The sequence below is a fragment of the Panulirus ornatus genome, chromosome 43 (genome assembly GCF_036320965.1).
Source record: "Panulirus ornatus isolate Po-2019 chromosome 43, ASM3632096v1, whole genome shotgun sequence".
NCBI classification, from domain to species: domain Eukaryota; kingdom Metazoa; phylum Arthropoda; class Malacostraca; order Decapoda; family Palinuridae; genus Panulirus; species Panulirus ornatus.
The window spans coordinates 3,086,245-3,108,354 of record NC_092266.1 but is presented as its reverse complement, the minus strand read 5'-3'; the positions used below and the strand labels follow the sequence as shown (position 1 = coordinate 3,108,354).

The 22,110-nt window shown below is 41.6% G+C and overlaps 1 pseudogene; it reads left to right on the top strand.

Moving 5' to 3' along the window:
* Positions 1-21,295, top strand: part of LOC139762280 (uncharacterized) — a 33,793-nt pseudogene extending 12,498 nt beyond the window's left edge.
* The last annotated feature ends 815 nt before the right edge of the window (positions 21,296-22,110 follow it).

The window sequence follows — 22,110 nt, the reverse complement described above, 5'->3', positions numbered from 1 at the left end:
AGCTTGGGAAGTGAGTCAGTCGTTGTTCACTGATGATACAGCGCTGGTGGCTGATTCATGTGAGAAACTGCAGAAGCTGGTGACTGAGTTTGGTAAAGTGTGTGAAAGAAGAAAGTTAAGAGTAAATCTGAATAAGAGCAAGGTTATTAGGTACAATAGGGTTGAGGGTCAAGTCAATTGGGAGGTAAGTTTGAATGGAGAAAAACAGGAGGAAGTAAAGTGTTTTAGATATCTAGGAGTGGATCTGGCAGCGGATGGAACCATGGAAGCGGAAGTGGATCATAGTGTGGGGGAGGGGGCGAAAATTCTGTTAGCCTTAAAGAATGTGTGGAAGTCGAGAACATTATCTCGGAAAGCAAAAATGGGTATGTTTGAAGGAATAGTGGTTCCAACAATGTTGTATGGTTGCGAGGCGTGGGCTATGGATAGAGTTGTGAGCAGGAGGATGGATGTGCTGGAAATGAGATGTTTGAGGACAATGTGTGGTGTGAGGTGGTTTGATCGAGTAAGTAACGTAAGGGTAAGAGAGATGTGTGGAAATAAAAAGAGCGTGGTTGAGAGACCAGAAGAGGGTGTTTTGAAATGGTTTGGGCACATGGAGAGAATGAGTGAGGAAAGATTGACCAAGAGGATATATGTGTCGGAGGTGGAGGGAACGAGGAGAAGTGGGAGACTAAACTGGAGGTGGAAAGATGGAGTGAAAAAGATTTTTTGTGATCGGGGAATGAACATGCAGGAGTGTGAAAGGAGGGCAAGGAATAGAGTGAATTGGATCGATGTGGTATACCGGGGTTGACGTGCTGTCAGTGGATTGAATCAGGGGATGTGAAGCGTCTCGGGTAAACCATGGAAAGCTGTGTAGGTATGTATATTTGCGTGTGTGGACGTATGTATATACATGTGTATGGGGGTGGTTTGGGCCATTTCTTTCGTCTGTTTACTTGCGCTACCTCGCAAACGCGGGAGACAGCGACAAAGCAAATGAAAAAAAAAATATATATATATATATATATATATATATATATATATATATATATATATATATATATATATATATATATATATATATATATATATATATATATATATATATTGAACTGGAGAAGGCATATGATAGAGTTGATAGAGATGCTCTGTGGAAGGTATTAAGAATATATGGTGTGGGAGGCAAGTTATTAGAAGCAGTGAAAAGTTTTTATCGAGGATGTAAGGCATGTGTACGTGTAGGAAGAGAGGAAAGTGATTGGTTCTCAGTGAATGTAGGTTTGCGGCAGGGGTGTGTGATGTCTCCATGGTTATTTAATTTGTTTATGGATGGGGTAGTTACGGAGGTGAATGCAAGAGTTTTGGAAAGAGGGGCAAGTATGAAGTCTGTTGGGAATGAGAGATCTTAGGAAGTGAGTCAGTTGTTGTTCGCTGATGATACAGCGCTGGTGGCTGATTCATGTGAGAAACTGCAGAAGCTGGTGACTGAGTTTGGTAAAGTGTGTGAAAGAAGAAAGTTAAAAGTAAATCTGAATAAGAGCAAGGTTATTAGGTACAGTAGGGTTGAGGGTCAAGTCAATTGAGAGGTAGGTGTGAATGGAAAAAAACAGGAGGAAGTAAAGTGTTTTAGATATCTGGGAGTGGATCTGGCAGCGGATGGAACCATGGAAGCGGAAGTGGATCATAGTGTGGGGGAGGGGGCGAAAATTCTGGGAGCCTTGAAGAATGTGTGGAAGTCGAGAACATTATCTCGGAAAGCAAAAATGGGTATGTTTGAAGGAATAGTGGTTCCAACAATGTTGTATGGTTGCGAGGCGTGGGCTATGGATAGAGTTGTGCGCAGGAGGATGGATGTGCTGGAAATGAGATGTTTGACGACAATGTATGGTGTGAGGTGGTTTGATCGAGTAAGTAACGTATGAATAAGAGAGATGTGTGGAAATAAAAAGAGCGTGGTTGAGAGAGCAGAAGAGGGTGTTTTGAAATGGTTTGGGCACATGTAGAGAATGAGTGAGGAAAGATTGACCAAGAGGATATATGTGCCGGAGGTGGAGGGAACGAGGAGAAGTGGGAGACCAAATTGGAGGTGGAAAGATGGAGTGAAAAAGATTTTGTGTGATCGAGGCCTGAACTTGCAGGAGGGCGAAAGCAGGGCAAGGAATAGAGTGAATTGGATCGATGTGGTGTACCGGGGTTGACGTGCTGTCAGTGGATTGAATCAGGGGATGTGAAGCGTCTGGGGTAAACCATGGAAAGCTGTGTAGGTATGTATATTTGCGTGTGTGGACGTATGTATATACATGTGTATGGGGGTGGGTTGGGCCATTTCTTTCGTCTGTTTCCTTGCGCTACCTCGCAAACGCGGGGGACAGCGACAAAGCAAAAAAAAAAAAAAGAAAAAAAAAGAATATATATATATATATATATATATATATATATATATATATATATATATATATATATATATATATATATATATATACATATATATACTTGCTTTGCTTTGTCGCTGTCTCCCGCGTTAGCGAGGTAGCGCAAGGAAACAGACGAAAAAATGGCCCAACAAAGCAAAAAAAAAAAAAGAAAAAAAAAGAATACATATATATATATATATATATATATATATATATATATATATATATATATATATATATATATATATATATATATATATACATATATATACTTGCTTTGCTTTGTCGCTGTCTACCGCGTTAGCGAGGTAGCGCAAGGAAACAGACGAAAGAATGGCCCAACCCTCCCACATACACATGTATATACATACACGTCCACACACGCAAATATACATACCTATACATCTCAATATACACATATATATACACACACAGACATATTCATATATACACATGTACATAATTAATACTGTCTGCCCTTATTTGTTCCCATCCCCACCTCGCCCCTAATGGAACAACAACCCCCTCCCCTTCATGTGTGCGAGGTAGCGCTAGGAAAAGCACCAAAGGCTCCATTCGTTCACACTTAGTCTCTAGCTGTCATGTAATAATGCACCGAAACCATAGCTCCCTCTCCACATCCAGGCCCCACACACTTTCCATGGTTTACCCCAGACTCTTCACATGCCCTGGTTCAATCCATTGACAGCACGTCGACCCCGGTATACCACATCGTTCCAATTCACTCTATTCCTTGCACGCCTTTCACCCCCCTGGATGTTCAGACCCCGATCACTCAAAATCTTTTTCACTCCAGCTTTCCACCTCCAATTTGGTCTCCCACTTCTCATAGTTCCCTGCACCTCTGACACATATATCCTCTTGGTCAATCTTTCTCCACTCATTCTCTTTATGTGACCAAACCATTTCAAAACGCCCTCTTCTGCTCTCTCAACCACACTCTTTTTATTTCCACACATCTCTTTCTCCCTTACATTACTTACTCGATGAAACCACCTCACACCACATATTGTCTTCAAACATCTCATTTGTAGCACATCCACCCTCCTGCGCACAACTCTATCCATAGCCCACGCCTCGCAACCATACAACATTGTTGGAACCACTATTCCTTCAAACATACCCATTTTTGCTTTCCGAGATAATGTTCTCGACTTCCAAACATTCTTCAAGGCTCCCAGAATTTTCGCCCCCTCTCCCACCCTATGATTCACTTCCGCTTCCATGGTTCCATCCGCTGCCAGATCCATTCCCAGATATCTAAAACACATTACTTCCTCCAGTTTTTCTCCATTCAAGCTTACCTCCCAGTTGACTTGACCCTCAACCCTACTGTACCTAATAAACTTGCTCTTATTCACATTTACTCTTAACTTTCTTCTTTCACACACTTTACCAAACTCAGTCACCAGCTTCTGCAGTTTCTCACATGAATCAGCCACCAGCGCTGTATCATCAGCGAACAATAACTGACTCACTTCCCAAGCTCTCTCATCCACAACAGACTGCATACTTGCTCCTTTTTCCAAAACTCTTGCATTCACCTCCCTAACAACCCCATCCATAAACAAATTAAACAACCATGGAGACATCACACACCCCTGCCGCAAAACTACATTCACTGAGAACCAATCACTTTCCTCTCTTCCTACACGTACACATGCCTTACATCCTCGATAAAAACTTTTCACTGCTTCTAATAACTTGCCTCCCACACCATATATTCTTAAAACCTTCCACAGAGCATCTCTATCAACTCTATCATATGCCTTCTCCAGATCCATAAATGCTACATACAAATCCATTTGCTTTTCTAAGTATTTCTCACATACATTCTTCAAAGCAAACACTTGATCCACACATCCTCTACCACTTCTGAAACCACACTGCTCTTCCCCAATTGATGCCCTGTACACAGCTTCACCCTCTCAATCAATACCCTCCCATATAATTTAGCAGGAATACTCAACAAACTTATACCTCTGTAATTTGAGCACTCACTCTTATCCCCTTTGCCTTTGTACAATGGCACTATGCAAGCATTCCGCCAATCCTCAGGCACTTCACCATGAATCATACATACATTAAATAACCTTGCCAACCAGTCAACAATACAGTCACCCCCTTTTTTAATAAATTCCACTGCAATACCATCCAAACCTACTGATTTGCCGGCTTTCATCTCCCGTAAAGCTTTTACTACCTCTTCTCTATTTACCAAATTATTTCCCCTAACCCTCTCACTTTGCACACCACCTCGACCAAAACACCCTATATCTGCCACTCTATCATAAAACACATTCAACAAACCTTCAAAATACTCACTCCATCTCCTTCTCACATCACCACTACTTGTTATCACCTCCCCATTAGCGCCCTTCACTGAAGTTCCCATTTGCTCCCTTGTCTTACGCAATTTATTTACCTCCTTCCAAAACATCTTTTTATTCTCCCTGAAATTTAATGATACTCTCTCACCCCAACTCTCATTTGCCCTCCCTTTCACCTCTTGTACCTTGCTCTTGACCTCCTGCCTCTTTCTTTTATACCTCTCCCACTCATTTGCATTTTTTCCCTGCAAAAATCGTTCAAATGCCTCTCTCTTCTCTTTCACTAATAATCTTACTTCTTCAATCCACCACTCACTACCTTTTCTAATCAACCCACCTCCCACGCTTCTCATGCCACAAGCATCTTTTGAGCAAGCCATCACTGCTTCCCTAAATACTTCCCATTCCTCCCCCACTCCCCTTACCTCCTTTGTTCTCACCTTTTTCCATTCTGTACTCAGTCTCTCCTGGTACTTCCTCACACAAGGGTCCTTCCCAAGCTCACTTACTCTCACCACCCTCTTCACCCTAACATTCTCTCTTCTTCTCTGAAAACCCACTCAAATCTTCACCTTCGCCTTCACAAGATAATGATCTAACATCCCTCCAGTTGCACCTCTCAGCACATTAACATCCAAAAGTCTCTCTTTCGGGCGTCTATCATTTAACACGTAATCCAATAACGCTCTCTGGCCATTTCTCCATGCGTATAGTTACGTATATCTCGCTTTTTAAACCAGGTATTCCCAGTCACCAGTCCTTTTTCAGTACATAAATCTACAAGCTCTTCACCATTTCCATTTACAACACTGAACACTCCATGTATACCACTTATTCCCTCAACTGCCACATTACTCACCTTTGCATTCAAATCACCCATTACTATAACCCGGTCTTGTGCATTAAAACCACTAACACACTCATTCTGCTGCTCCCAAAACACTTGCCTTTCATGATCTTTCTTCTCATGCCCAGGTGCATATGCACCAATAATCACCCATCTCTCTCCATCAACTTTCGGTTTTACCCATATCAATCTAGAATTTACTTTAGTACACTCTATCACATACTCCCACAACTCCTGATTCAAAAGTAGTGCTACTCCTTCCCTTGCTCTTGTCCTCTCACTAACCCCTGACTTTACTCCCAAGACATTGCCAAAGCACTCTTCTCCTTTACCCTTGGGGTTCGTTTCACTCAAAGACAAAACATCCAGGTTCCTTTCCTCAAACATAGTACCTATCTCTCCTTTTTTCTCATCTTGGTTACATCCACACACATTTAGACACCCCAGTCTGAGCCTTCGAGGAGGATGAGCACTCCTCGCGTGACTCCTTCTTCTGTTTCCCCTTTTAGAAAGCTAAAATACAAGTAGGGGAGGGTTTCTGGCCCCCCGCTCCCATCCCCTTTAGTCGCCTTATACGACAGCTGAGGAATGCGTGGGAAGTATTCTTTCTCCCCTATCCCCAGGGATATATATATATAGTTGACCCACCCTTACTGAGGGAGCATAGTTGACCCACCCTTACTGAGGGAGCATAGTTGACCCACCCTTACTGAAGGAGCATAGTTGACCCACCCTTACTGAGAGAGCATAGTTGACCCGCATAGTTCTCACATTCTTTAAAGAGGAGGTATGTTCCTCACACACTTGCCGAGGAGAAACTGTTTTATATACTCCTCCAGAGGAAGAATTGGCTCAGTCACCCTTAAAGAAGGAGCTATGTTTAGCTTTCCCTTGTAGGGGGAGCCATGATGGTTCAGTCAAGAGCATGATTCTGTTACTTTACGACGGAATTCATCTTTTTTTTTTGGGGGGGGGGGGATTTTGATTAAAAGTTGTCTCGCTATATGAAAAAGTTTCGTCCCGTCACTCCCCTTTTTTTTAAGGGGGGCTGCTTCAGGCACCTAATTTAAAAGGGGTATAGTTCACTCGGAGGAGTGTGGTGGTTCAGTTTTTAAAACAGCCTGGCTCAGTCATTGCACCAGGGAACGTAGTTCAGTCACACTTTCCACCGGAGTTATGGTCTAGTCAGTGTGTGTGTGTGTGTGTGTGTGTGTGTGTGTGTGTGTGTGTGTGTGTGACTCACCCTTTGTGATCACACACGGTTCCGTTATTCATCGTGAAGAACGATGGTATGAGTCATTCTTCGTGAATTAGCATGATTTAGAGTCTCTCTCTCTCTCTCTCTCTCTCTCTCTCTCTCTCTCTCTCTCTCTCTCTCTCTCTCTCTCTCTCTCTCTCTCTCTCTCTGGGCAGGACAGTGGTCGTCAGTTTTTTTAAGGAAGGATCGTGGTTCAGTCACTCTAGATGAAAGTGGAGGTAGCTTCAGTCACACTCTAGAGAGGGTATGGCTCAGTCACTCCTCGTAAGAAGACTTGGGTTCAAAGTCATTTTCTTCCTTCACACCTCAAGATCCCTCCCATCCATCCGTCACCCTCCCCCTCTCTCTACTCCCTCCTTCCCTTAATCAAGTTCACCCACCCCCTCCTTCTCCTATTCCCACCCTTCACCCACCACCACCACTACACACACACACACACACCGGTCGGTGGGAACTAGACAGCCACCGACGTTATTGGTGTCCGAGATTCTATGCAGCAGACTCGAGGAGGTCGAATCCTGGCTCCTGCATGGCTATGTCTTCCTCCTGACGTCGTCCGGGTAGACCTCCTCTCCTCTCCTCTCTCCTCCTCCTCCTCCTCTCTTCGCTTCCCACATCCTTCGTCTCATCACCCACTTCTCTCTCTCTCTCTCTCTCTCTCTCTCTCTCTCTCTCTCTCTCTCTCTCTCTCTCTCTCTCTCTCTCTCTCTCTCTCTCTCTCTCTCTCTCTCTTTCTCTCTCTCTCTCTCTCTCTTTCTCTCCGTCTCCAGAAACTCCTGCCTCATCACAGCCTCCAACGCTCGCCTCCGCCGCCCCCCGACCCTCCAGAGCAGCTTAGTTCGCCACAGAACTGCTGTGGCGCCGCAGCTCGTGACACCACCACACTTCACCACAGTCTGCAGATCTATCTGGCTCACCACAGAGCCTCCGAGATCACACGTCTCACCACGCCCTCCAGAGATTCTTATCTCTGATACCACTGCGACCCTCCGTCACTGAAGACCACTGGTATCAGCGCGGGTGACCGTAACACTAACGGGCCGCCCAGGGTCGAGCGAATAGGTTCGAATTTCCGGTTGCGTTGGTCGGTCCACAGTCAACCCAGCTGTTCTTCCACCTCTAGGGGTTCATTGAGAAAATGAGTACCTGGCTCAGGGTGGGATATGTATATATATATATATATATATATATATATATATATATATATATATATATATATATATATATATGTATATATATATATATATTATCCCTGGGGATAGGGGAGAAAGAATACTTCCCACGTATTCCCTGCGTGTCGTACGTAGAAGGCGACTAAAAGGGAAGGGAGCGGGGGGCTGGAAATCCTCCCCTCTTTTTTTTTTTTTTTTTTTTTTTTTTTTTTCTCAAAGAATGAGCAGAGAAGGGGGCCAGATGAGGATATTCCCTCAAAGGCCCAGTCCTCTGTTCTTAACGCTACCTCGCTAGCGCGGGAAATGGCGAATGGTATGAAAGAAAAGAAATATATATATATATATATATATATATATATATATATATATATATATATATATATATATATATATATATATATATATATATACATATATATATATATATATCTGGTATATATAACTCTATATATATCTGGTATAGGTAAAACTGAAAGTTGATGGAGAGAGATGGATGATTATTGGTGCATATTCACCTGTGCATGAGAAGAAAGATCATGAGAGTCAAGTTTTTTGGGAGCAGCTGAATGAGTGAGTTAGTGGTTTTGATGCACGAGACCGGGTTATAGTGATGGGTGATTTGAATGCAAAGGTGAGTAATGTGGCAGTTGTGGGAATAATTGGTATACATGGGGTGTTCAGTGTTATAAATGGAAATGGTGAAGAGCTTGTAGATTTTTTGTGCTGAAAAAGGACTGGTGATTGGGAATACCTGGTTTAAAAAGAGAGATATACATAAGTATACGTATGTAAGTAGGAGAGATGGCCTGAGAGCGTTATTGGACTACGTGTTAACTGATAGGCGCGCGAAAGAGGGACTTTTCGATGTTAATGTACTGAGAGGTGCAACTGGAGGGATGTCTGATCATTATCTTGTGGAGGCGAAGGTGAAAATTTGTAGAGGTTTTAGGAAAGGAAGAGAGAATGTTGGGGTGAAGAGAGTGGTGAGAGTAAGTGAGATTGGGAAGGAGACTTGTGTGAGGAAGTACCAGGAAAGACTGAGTACAGAAAGGAAAAATGATGAGAACAAAGGATGTAAGTGGCGTGGGGGAGGAATGGGATATATTTAGGAAAGCAGTGATGGCTTACTCAAAAGATTGTTGTGGCATGAGAAGCGTGGGAGGTGGGCAGATTAGAAAGGGTAGTGAGTGGTGGGATGAAGAAGTAAGATTATTAGTGAAAGAGAAGAGAGAGGCATTTGGACGATTTTTGCAGGGAAATAATGCAAATGAGTGCGAGATGAATAAAAGTAAGTGGCAGGAGGCCAAGAGAAAGGTGCATGAGGTGAAAAGAGGGTAAATTAGAGTTGGGGTGAGAGAGTATCATTGAATTTTAGGGAGAATGAAAAGATGTTTTGGAAAGAGGTAAATAAAGTGCTGAAGACAAGTGAACAAATGGGACTTTCAGTGAAGGGGGCAAATGGGGAGGTGATAACAAGTAGTGGTGATGTGATAAGGAGACGGAGTGAGTATTTTGAAGGTTTGTTGAATGTGGTTGATGATAGGTGGCAGATATAGGGTGTTTTGGTCGAGGTGGTGTGCAAAGTGAGACGGTTAAGGAAAATGATTTGGTAAACAGAGAAGAGGTAGTAAAAACTTTACGGAAGATGAAAGCCGTCAAGGCAGTGGAGTTTATAAAAAATGGGGATGACTGTATTGTTGACTGGTTGGTAAGATTATTTAATGTATGTATGATTCATGGTGAGGTGCCTCAGGATTGTCGGAATGCTTGCATACTGCCATTGTACAAAGGCAAAGGGGATAAGAGTGAGTGCTCAAATTACAGAGGTATAAGTTTGTTGAGTATTCCTGGTAAATTATATGGGAGGGTACTGATTGAGAGGGTGAAGGCATGTACAGAGCATCAGAGAGGATGCTCTTTTTCACCTCTTGCACCTTCCTTTTGACGTCCTGCCTCTTTCTTTTATATATCTCCCACTCATTTGCATTATTTTCCTGCAAAAATCGGCCAAATGCCTTTCTCTTCTCTTTCACTAATAATCTTACTTCTTCATCCCACCACTTGCAACCCTTACTAATCAACCCACCTCCCACGCTTCTCATGCCACAAGCATCTTTTGCGCAAGCCATCACTGCCTCCCTAAATACATCCCATTCCTCCCCACTTCCCTTCCCTCCTTTGCTCTCACCTTTTTCCATTCTGTCCTCAGTCTCTTCTGGTACTTCCTCAAACAAGTCTCCTTCCCAGGCAAACTTACTCTCACAACTCTCTTCACCCCAACATTCTCTCTTCTTTTCTGAAAACCCATACAAATCTTCACCTTCGCCTCTACAAGATAATGATCAGACATCCCTCCAGCTGCACCTCTCAGGACATTAACATCCAAAAGCCTCTCTTTCGCGCGCCTATCAATTAACACATAATCCAATAACGCTCTTTGGCCATCCCTCCTACTTACATACGTATACTTATGTATATCTCGCTTTTTAAACCAGGTATTTCCAATCACCAGTCCTTTCTCAGCACACAAATCGACAAGCTCTTCACCATTTCCATTTACAACACTGAACACCCCATGTATACCAATCATTACCTCAACTGCCACGTTACTCACCTTTGTATTCAAATCACCCATCACTATAACCCGGTATTCTGCATCAAAACCACTAACACTCTCATGCAGCTGCTCCCAAAACAATTGCCTCTCATGATCTTTCTTCTCATGCCCAGGTGCATATGCACCAATAATCACCCATCTCTTTCCATCAACTTTCAGTTTTACCCATATCATATATATATATATATATATATATATATATATATATATATATATATATATATATTTTTATATTTTTTATTATACTTTGTCGCTGTCTCCCGCGTTTGCGAGGTAGCGCAAGGAAACAGACGAAAGAAATGGCCCAACCCCCCCCCCATACACATGTATATACATACGTCCACACACGCAAATATACATACCTACACAGCTTTCCATGGCTTACCCCAGACGCTTCACATGCCTTGATTCAATCCACTGACAGCACGTCAACCCCGGTATACCACATCGCTCCAATTCACTCTATTCCTTGCCCTCCTTTCACCCTCCTGCATGTTCAGGCCCCGATCACACAAAATCTTTTTCACTCCATCTTTCCACCTCCAATTTGGTCTCCCTCTTCTCCTTGTTCCCTCCACCTCCGACACATATATCCTCTTGGTCAATCTTTCCTCACTCATCCTCTCCATGTGCCCAAACCACTTCAAAACACCCTCTTCTGCTCTCTCAACCACGCTCTTTCTATTTCCACACATCTCTCTTACCCTTACGTTACTCACTCGATCAAACCACCTCACACCACACATTGTCCTCAAACATCTCATTTCCAGCACATCCATCCTCCTGCGCACAACTCTATCCATAGCCCACGCCTCGCAACCATACAACATTGTTGGAACCACTATTCCTTCAAACATACCCATTTTTGCTTTCCGAGATAATGTTCTCGACTTCCACACATTCTTCAAGGCCCCCAGAATTTTCGCCCCCTCCCCCACCCTATGATCCACTTCCGCTTCCATGGTTCCATCCGCTGCCAGATCCACTCCCAGATATCTAAAACACTTCACTTCCTCCAGTTTTTCTCCATTCAAACTCACCTCCCAATTGACTTGACCCTCAACCCTACTGTACCTAATAACCTTGCTCTTATTCACATTTACTCTTAACTTTCTTCTTCCACACACTTTACCAAACTCAGTCACCAGCTTCTGCAGTTTCTCACATGAATCAGCCACCAGCGCTGTATCATCAGCGAACAACAACTGACTCACTTCCCAAGCTCTCTCATCCCCAACAGACTTCATACTTGCCCCTCTTTCCAAAACTCTTGCATTTACCTCCCTAACAACCCCATCCATAAACAAATTAAACAACCATGGAGACATCACACACCCCTGCCGCAAACCTACATTCACTGAGAACCAATCACTTTCCTCTCTTCCTACACATACACATGCCTTACATCCTCGATAAAAACTTTTCACTGCTTCTAACAACTTTCCTCCCACACCATATATTCTTAATACCTTCCACAGAGCATCTCTATCAACTCTATCATATGCCTTCTCCAGATCCATACATGCTACATACAAATCCATTTGCTTTTCTAAGTATTTCTCACATACATTCTTCAAAGCAAACATCTGATCCACACATCCTCTACCAATATATATATATATATATATATATATATATATATATATATATATATATATATATATATATATATATATATATATATATATATATATATATATATATATATATATATATTATCCCTAGGGATAGGAGAGAAAGAATACTTCCCACGTATTCCCTGCGTGTCGTAGAAGGCGACTAAAAGGGGAGGGAGCGGGTGCCTGGAAATCCTCCCCTCTCGTTTTTTTTCAATTTTCCAAAAGAAGGAACAGAGAAGGGGGCCAGGTGAGGATATTCCCTGAAAGGCCCAGTCCTCTGTTCTTAACGCTACCTCGCTATCGGGGAAATGGCGAATAGTACGATATATATATATATATATATATATATATATATATATATATATATATATATATATATATATATATATGTATTTTTTTTTTTTTTGCTTTGTCGCTGTCTCCCGCGTTTGCGAGGTAGCGCAAGGAAACAGACGAAAGAAATGTCCCAAACCACCCCCATACACATGTATATACATACGTCCACACACGCAAAATATACATACCTACACAGCTTTCCATGGTTTACCCCAGTCGCTTCACATACCCTGATTCAGTCCACTGACAGCACGTCAACCCCGGTATACCACATCGATCCAATTCACTCTATTCCTTGCCCTCCTTTCACCCTCCTCCATGTTCAGGCCCCGATCACACAAAATCTTTTTCACTCCATCTTTCCACCTCCAATTTGGTCTCCCACTTCTCATAGTTCCCTCCACCTCCGACACATATATCCTCTTGGTCAATCTTTCCTCATTCATTCTCTCCATGTGCCCAAACCATTTCAAAACACCCTCTTCTGCTCTCTCAACCACGCTCTTTTTATTTCCACACATCTCTCTTACCCTTACGTTACTCACTCGATCAAACCACCTCACACCACACATTGTCCTCAAACATCTCATTTCCAGCACATTCATCCTCCTGCGCACAACTCTATCCATAGCCCACGCCTCGCAACCATACAACATTGTTGGAACCACTATTCCTTCAAACATACCCATTTTTGCTTTCAGAGATAATGTTCTCGACTTCCACACATTCTTCAAGGCTCCCAGGATTTTCGCCCCCTCCCCCACCCTATGATCCACTTCCGCTTCCATGGTTCCATCCGCTGCCAAATCCACTCCCAGATATCTAAAACACTTCACTTCCTCCAGTTTTTCTCCATTCAAACTTACCTCCCAATTGACTTGACCCTCAACCCTACTGTACCTAATAACCTTGCTCTTATTCACATTTATTCTTAACTTTCTTCTTTCACACACTTTACCAAACTCAGTCACCAGCTTCTGCAGTTTCTCACATGAATCAGCCATCAGCGCTGTATCATCAGCGAACAACAACTGACTCACTTCCCAAGCTCTCTCATCCCCAACAGACTTCATACTTACCCCTCTTTCCAAAACTCTTGCATTCACCTTCCTAACAACCCCATCCATAAACAAATTAAACAACCATGGAGACATCACACACCCCTGCCGCAAACCTACATTCACTGAGAACCAATCACTTTCCTCTCTTCCTACACGTACACATGCCTTACATCCTCGATAAAAACTTTTCACTGCTTCTAACAACTTGCCTCCCACACCATATATTCTTAATACCTTCCACAGAGCATCTCTATCAACTCTATCATATGCCTTTTCCAGATCCATAAATGCTACATACAGATCCATTTGCTTTTCTAAGTATTTCTCACATACATTCTTCAAAGCAAACACCTGATCCACACATCCTCTACCACTTCTGAAACCACACTGCTCTTCCCCAATCTGATGCTCTGTACATGCCTTCACCCTCTCAATCAATACCCTCCCATATAATTTAGCAGGAATACTCAACAAACTTATACCTCTTTAATTTGAGCACTCACTCTTATCCCCTTTGCCTTTGTACAATGGCACTATGCACGCATTCCGCCAATCCTCAGGCACCTCACCATGAGTCATACATACATTAAATAACCTTACCAACCAGTCAATAATACAGTCACCCCCTTTTTAAATAAATGTGTGTGAATGTAACCAAGATGAGAAAAAAGGAGAGATAGGTAGTATGTTTGAGGAAAGGAACCTGTATGTTTTGGCTCTGACTGAAACAAATGTCAAGGGTAAAGGGGAAGACTGGTTTGGGAATGGCTTGGGAGTAAAGTCAGGGTTTAGTGAGAGGACAAGAGCAAGGGAAGGAGTAGCACTACTGAAACAGGAGTGGTGGGAGTATGTGATAGAGTGTAAGAAAATAAACTCTAGATTGATATGTGTAAAACTGAAAGTTGATGGAGAGATATGGGTGATTATTGGTGCATATGCACCTGGGCATGAGAAGAACGACCATGAGAGGCAAGTGTTTTAGAAGCTGAATGAGTGTGTTAGTGGTTTTGATGCACGAGACCGGATTATAGTGATGGGTGATTTGAATGCAAAGGTGAGTAACGTGGCAGTTGAGGGAATAATTGGTATACATGGGGTGTTCAGTGTTGTAAATGGAAATGGTGAAGAGCTTGTAGATTTATGTGCTGAAAAAGGACTGGTGATTGGGAATACCTGGTTGACAAAGAGAGATATACATAAGTATACCCATGTAAGTAGGAGAGATGGCCAGAGAGCGTTATTGGATGACGTGTTGATTGATAGGCGCGCGAAAGAGAGATTTTTGGATGTTAATGTGCTGAGAGGTGCAACTGGAGGGATGTCTGATCATTATCTTGTGAAGGCGAAGGTGAAGATTTGTAGGGGTTTCCAGAAAAGAAGAGAGAATGTTGGGGTGAAGAGAGTGGTGGGAGTAAGTGAGCTTGGGAAGGAGACTTTTGTGAGGAAGTACCAGGAGAGACTGAATACAGAATGGAAAAAGGTGAAAACAAAGGAGGTAAGGGGAGTGGGGAAGGAATGGGATGTATTTAGGGAAGCAGTGATGGCTTGCGCAAAAGATTCTTATGCCATGAGAATCGTGGGAGGTGGGCAAATTAGAAAGGGCAGACAGTGGTGGGATGAAGAGGTAAGATTATTAGTGAAAGAGAAAAGAGAGGCATTTGGACGATTTTTGCAGGAAACAATGCAAATGAGTGGGAGATGTCTAAAAGAAAGAGGCAGGAGGTCAAGAGAAAGGTGCAAGAGGTGAAAACGAGGGCAAATGAGTGTTGGGGTGAGAGAGTATCATTAAATTTTAGGGAAGATAAAAAGATGTTTTGGAAGGGGGTAAAAAAGTGCGAAAGACAAGTGAACAAATGGGAACGTCAGTAAAGGGGGCTAATGGGGAGGTGATAACAAGTAGTGGTGATGTGAGAAGGAGATAGAGTGAGTATTTTGAAGGTTTGTTGAATGTGGTTGATGATAGAGTGGCATATATAGGGTGTTTTGGTCGAGGTGGTGTTCAAAGTGAGAGGGTTAGGGAAAATGATTTAGTAAGCAGAGAAGAGGTAGTAATACCTTCGGGGAAGATGAAAGCCGGCAAGGCATGGTTTTTGGATAGTATTGCAGTGGAATTTATTAAAAAAGGGGATGACTGTATTGTTGACTGGTTGATAAGGTTATTTATTATATGTATGATTCATGGTGAAGTGCCTGAGGATCGGCGGAATGCTTGCATAGTGCCATTGTCCAAAGGCAAAGGGGATAAGAGTGAGAGCTCAAATTACAGAGGTATAAGTTTGTTGAGTATTCCTTGCAAATCATATGTAAGGATATTGATTGAGAGGGTGAAGGCATGTACAGAGCATCAGATTGGGGAAGAACAGTGTGGTTTCATAATTGGTAGAGGATGTGTGGATCAGGTGTTTGCTTTGAAGAATGTATCTGAGAAATACTTAGAAAAGCAAATGGATTTCTATGTAGCATTTATAGATCTGGAGAAGGCATGTGTTAGAGTTGATAGAGATGTTCTGTGGAAGCTATTAAGAATATAGGGTGTGGGAGGGAAGTTGTTAGAAGCAGTGAAAAGTTTTTATCGATGATGTAAGGCATGTGTATGTGTAGGAAGAGAGGAAAGTGATTGGTTCTGAGTGAATGTAGGCTTGCGGCAGGGGTGTATGATGTCTCCATGGTTGTTTAATTTGTTTATGGATGGGGTTGTTAGGGAGATTAATGCAAGAGTTTTGGAAAGAGCGGCAAGTATGCAGTCTGTTGTGGATGAGAGAGATTTGGAAGTGCGTCAGTTATTCTTCGCTGATGATACAGCACTGGTGGCTGATTCGTGTGAGAAACTGCAGAAGCTAGTGACTGAGTTTGATAAAGTGTGTGAAAGAAGAAAATTGAGAGTAAATGTGAATAAGGATAAGGTTATTAGGTACAGTACGGTTGAGGGTTAAGTAAATTCGGAGGTAGGTTTGAATGGAGAATAACTGGAGGAAGTGAAGTGCTTTAGATATCTTGCAGTGGATTTGTCAGCGGATGGAACCATGGAAACGGAAGTGAATCATAGGGTGAGGAAGAGGGCGAAAATTCTGGGAGCCTTGAAGAATGTGTGGAAATCGAGAACATTACCTCGGAAAGCAAAAATGGGTATCTTTGAAGGAATAGTGGTTCCAACAATATGTTATGGTTGCGAGGCGTGGCCTATGGATACAGTTGTGCGCAGGAGGGTGGATGTGCTGGATATGAGATGTTTGAGGACAGTATGTGGTGTGAGGTTTTTTGATCGAGTAAGTAATAATCGGGTAAGCGAGATGTGTGGTTATAAAAAGAATGTTGTTGAGAAAGCAGAAGAGGGTGTTTTGAAATGGTTTGGGCACATAGAGAGAATAAAGTGAGGAAAGATTGACCAAGAGGATATATGTGTCAGAGGTGTAGCGAACGAGGAGAAGTGGTAGATCAAATTGGAGGTGGAAAGATGGAGTGAAAAAGATTTTGAGTGAACGGGGCCTGAACATGCAGGAGGGTGAAAGGCATGCAAGGAATAGAGTGAATTAGAACGATGTGGTATATCGGGGTTGACGTGCTGTCAATGGATTGAACCAGGGCATGTGAAGCATCGGGGGTAAACCATGGAAATTTCTGTGGGGCCTGGATGTGGAAAGGGAGCTGTGGTTCGGTGAATTATTACATGACAGCTAGAGACTGAGTGTGAACGAATGAGGCCTTTGTTGTCTTTTTCTAGCGCTACATCGCACACATGAGGGGGCGGGTGTTGTTTTTCCATGTGTGTCGGGGTGGCGATGGTAATGAATAAAGGCAGACAGTATGAATTATGTACATGGGTATATATACATTGAGATGTATAGGTATGTATATGTGCTGTGTGTGGACATGTATGTATATACATATGTATGTGGGTGGGTTGGGCCATTTTTTCATCTGTTGCCTTGCGCTACCTCGCTAACGCGGGAGACAGCGACAGGCGAAGCAAAACAAAACAAATAAATAAAATATATATATATATATATATATATATATATATATATATATATATATATATATATATATATATATATATATATATATATTAGAAAGTTTGGATGAAAAAAATCATTTTTTAATGTTAGTACTGGTTTATAAGTATGTTTGTACGGGTTTATAAGTATGTTTGTACCGGTTTATAAGTATGTTTGTACGGGTTTATAAGTATGTTTGTACCGGTTTATAAGTATGTTTGTACCGGTTTATAAGTATGTTTGTACTGGTTTATAAGTATGTTTGTACGGGTTTATAAGTATGTTTGTACCGGTTTATAAGTATGTTTGTACCGGTTTATAAGTATGTTTGTACGGGTTTATAAGTATGTTTGTACCGGTTTATAAGTATGTTTGTACGGGTTTATAAGTATGTTTGTACTGGTTTATAAGTATGTTTGTACGGGTTTATAAGTATGTTTGTACCGGTTTATAAGTATGTTTGTACCGGTTTATAAGTATGTTTGTACCGGTTTATAAGTATGTTTGTACCGGTTTATAAGTATGTTTGTACCGGTTTATAAGTATGTTTGTACCGGTTTATAAGTATGTTTGTACCGGTTTATAAGTATGTTTGTACCGGTTTATAAGTATGTTTGTACCGGTTTATAAGTATGTTTGTACCGGTTTATAAGTATGTTTGTACCGGTTTATAAGTATGTTTGTACCGGTTTATAAGTATGTTTGTACCGGTTTATAAGTATGTTTGTACCGGTTTATAAGTATGTTTGTACCGGCTTATAAGTATGTTTGTACCGGTTTATAAGTATGTTTGTACCGGTTTATAAGTATGTTTGTACCGGTTTATAAGTATGTTTGTACCGGTTTATAAGCATGTTTGTACCGGTTTATAAGTATGTTTGTACCGGTTTATAAGTATGTTTGTACCGGTTTATAAGCATGTTTGTACCGGTTTATAAGAATGTTTGTACCGGTTTATAAGTATGTTTGTACCGGTTTATAAGTATGTTTGTACCGGTTTATAAGTATGTTTGTACCGGTTTATAAGTATGTTTGTACCGGTTTATAAGTATGTTTGTACCGGTTTATAAGTATGTTTGTACCGGTTTATAAGTATGTTTGTACCGGTTTATAAGTATGTTTGTACCGGTTTATAAGTATGTTTGTACCGGCTTATAAGTATGTTTGTACCGGTTTATAAGTATGTTTGTACCGGTTTATAAGTATGTTTGTACCGGTTTATAAGTATGTTTGTACCGGTTTATAAGCATGTTTGTACCGGTTTATAAGTATGTTTGTACCGGTTTATAAGTATGTTTGTACCGGTTTATAAGTATGTTTGTACCGGTTTATAAGTATGTTTGTACCGGTTTATAAGTATGTTTGTACCGGTTTATAAGTATGTTTGTACCGGTTTATAAGTATGTTTGTACCGGTTTATAAGTATGTTTGTACCGGTTTATAAGTATGTTTGTACCGGTTTATAAGTATGTTTGTTCTATCTCTGGGATTGATTTTTAATATTAATGCCTATACGAGAAAACTGTCTAGAAAAGTACAAAGGTATTATCAGGGATACATAGTCCAACTGTATTATAAAGTATATTACAAAACTACATACCATAAGAACATGAGAAGTAAGGACACTGCAAGAGGCGTATTGGCCCGAGCTAGGCAGGTCCTGAGTCTGTCCACAAACCAACTGCCTGTACCCATAAACACATCCAACCTTCGTTTAAAGCTAACTAAAGAACTAACTTCAACTACTGTACTTGACAGCTTGTTCCATAAATCTACTACCCTATTCCCGAACCAATATCTACCCACATCCGACCTGAATCTATCTAAATCCATTATTTTTGGTCCTACCCAGTGGCGTCATTCTAAGAACTTTATTCATGTTACCTCTATGTATGGTCTTCACCTATTCAAAAACTTCATTCACATCCCCTCTAGACCTTCTCCTCTTAAATGACTGCAAATTCAACCTTTTTTACCTTTCTTCATAAGTGAGGTTTCTAATTCCAGGAATCATTTATGTTATTCGCATTTGTGCTCTCTCTCTCTCTCTCTCTCTCTCTCTCTCTCTCTCTCTCTCTCTCTCTCTCTCTCTCTCTCTCTCTCTCTCTCTCTCTCTCTCTCTCTCTCTCTCTCTCTCTCTCTCTCTCTCTCTAATAATCATTATTAACTGCATAGTATGGAGCCCAAAACTAACCCGCATGATTCAAATGTGAGTCTCACCAATTCAAGATAATGTTGTAATAATACTCGAGGAGTTTCATTGCTAACAGTCCCATTAATGAACCCAAACATACTATTAGCCTTATTACACACTTTAATACATTGTTGCCGCGGCTTAAGATCCTCGCTCACTCCACCTGAAGTACGTGGAATTGTTGACCTGAGGAACATGTAATGGCAGACCTGAAAATACACACACACACACACACACACACACACACACACACACACACACACACACACACACACACACACACACACACACACACAAACACACACACGTACAAATTCTCTCTACTTCTCTCTTTTCATTTCTCGTATCTTTTATTTTTTGCATTATACACAATAACCACTCATATATTTGTTCTCTTTACTCGTATATTTCAATAAGGTAAATTACAGCTTAAGTCCATGTAATTTGTTATTAAATTGTAATGAGATCTTTTTCCCCTCTGTGTCTGTTGGACCCGAGGAAAGTAAAACCACTTCTCATTATTGACAATAGTGTTTTAGGGTTAAGTAAGCAATGGTTTCATCAATATAGACTTTGGTAAAGAGAAATTGATATCAAATCTAAGAAGTTCATGATCAGGCAAATAAATGATCCTAGCCCTCTTAGCAAAATCTAATCTATTATTTACATTATATGGCGAGATTCTTTTTCCTTTACCGTAGCTGAGATGCCCCTACCCTCAAAAACTTTCATTGATTTAATAAAACTTTGTTGACAATAACGTTTTCCAAGTTGCTGAGGGTGATTCTTATTGAAAGAAATTCGGTTTAGCCATGATAAATTCCCTCACTCCCATTCTCAGTAACTTATTCATGGAATACTATGAGACTGAGATCCAAACTTCAGTTAGTAACAGTCCAAAAATATGGTTAAGATACGTTAACGATGTGTGGTCCTTATGGCCATCTTACCAAGATCATGATGTTTTCTTTAATGAATTACGATTCATCCCACCATCAAGTTTAAGACTAAATGGAAACACAAAGGCAAATCACCCTTCCTTAATGTGGTGATAATTAGGTATTTTGATTAGTTATCCTTTAAGATCTACAGGAAGCCTACCAGTGCTGAGAGTTATATTCATTATTTTTCAGGATGTGGGAAAACAGGATCCCAGCTCCAGGTGTGGTGTGCAGGAACAGTTCCCCAGTGCTACGTCTGGTGTGTGAGGGACACAATACCTATGTGTGAGATGTGATGTGTGAAGGAACGCCATGCCCAAGCAGAGATACGGAACTCTTATCACAGTATCCTCATCCCGGTACAAGCTTGCGGTGTGTGGGACATAGTACTACCTGCCAGGTCTGGTATGTGAGGAACAGAGTACCTCAGTGCCAGTGCAATACTGGTGAGTGTGAGATAAAATGTCTTAGTGTCAGATGTGGAGTGTGGTGAGACAGTACCCCAGTGTAAGTGTAAGTGTGCTGTTACACCGTCCTAGTGCCTTGTGGGTGTCTGGTAACACAGTACCCCAGTGTCGGTGTAGGTGTAGTGGTACAGCGCTGAAGTGCCAACACTACCTTGCTTCACCACCTACGTACACTACTCACCCTCATTGCCGACCTACAAGACCTTCCTTCACTACGGTGAGGTGTCTGGTGACATCAGTACCCCAGTGTTAGTGTAGGTGTGGTATGGTGGTACACGACCCTCGTGACAGGTGTGGTGTGTGGTGAGACACTACCACAGATTTAGTGTATGTGTGGTGCCACAGGACCCTTGTGCCAGGTGCAGTGTCTAGTGACACAGTACCACAGTGCTAAGCCTGTTGTGTAGTGACACAATCGGCAAGCTTCTCTGCAGGTCTGGTTTACAGAGACACGTTGCCAGTCTTGATGTTTGAGGACATTATGCTTGGCTTATGGGAAATTCATTATCTTGTACCATCCATGATGAGTGTAGAATACAGCAGCCCAGTGCCTGGTCTAGTGTGTGGGAGGCACACTGCCTCACTCCCAGGTCTGGTTTATAGTAACACAGGTGTCACCCTTTTGCTCACATATTATCATCTCTGGTGGGTGTCTGCGACTTATGTAACTTTATGTTCACAACCTTTTGATCAAATATATACATTACGGCCTCAGTAGACTGTGCCATAGATTACTTGATTTGTAAAAACTCTCACTATAGAAATATCAGTTGTTTTGGAACAAAGTATTGATCTACCGTGTTTACTCTATTAGTGATATGTTATCAAAATAGATTGCCATTTGATTAATCAT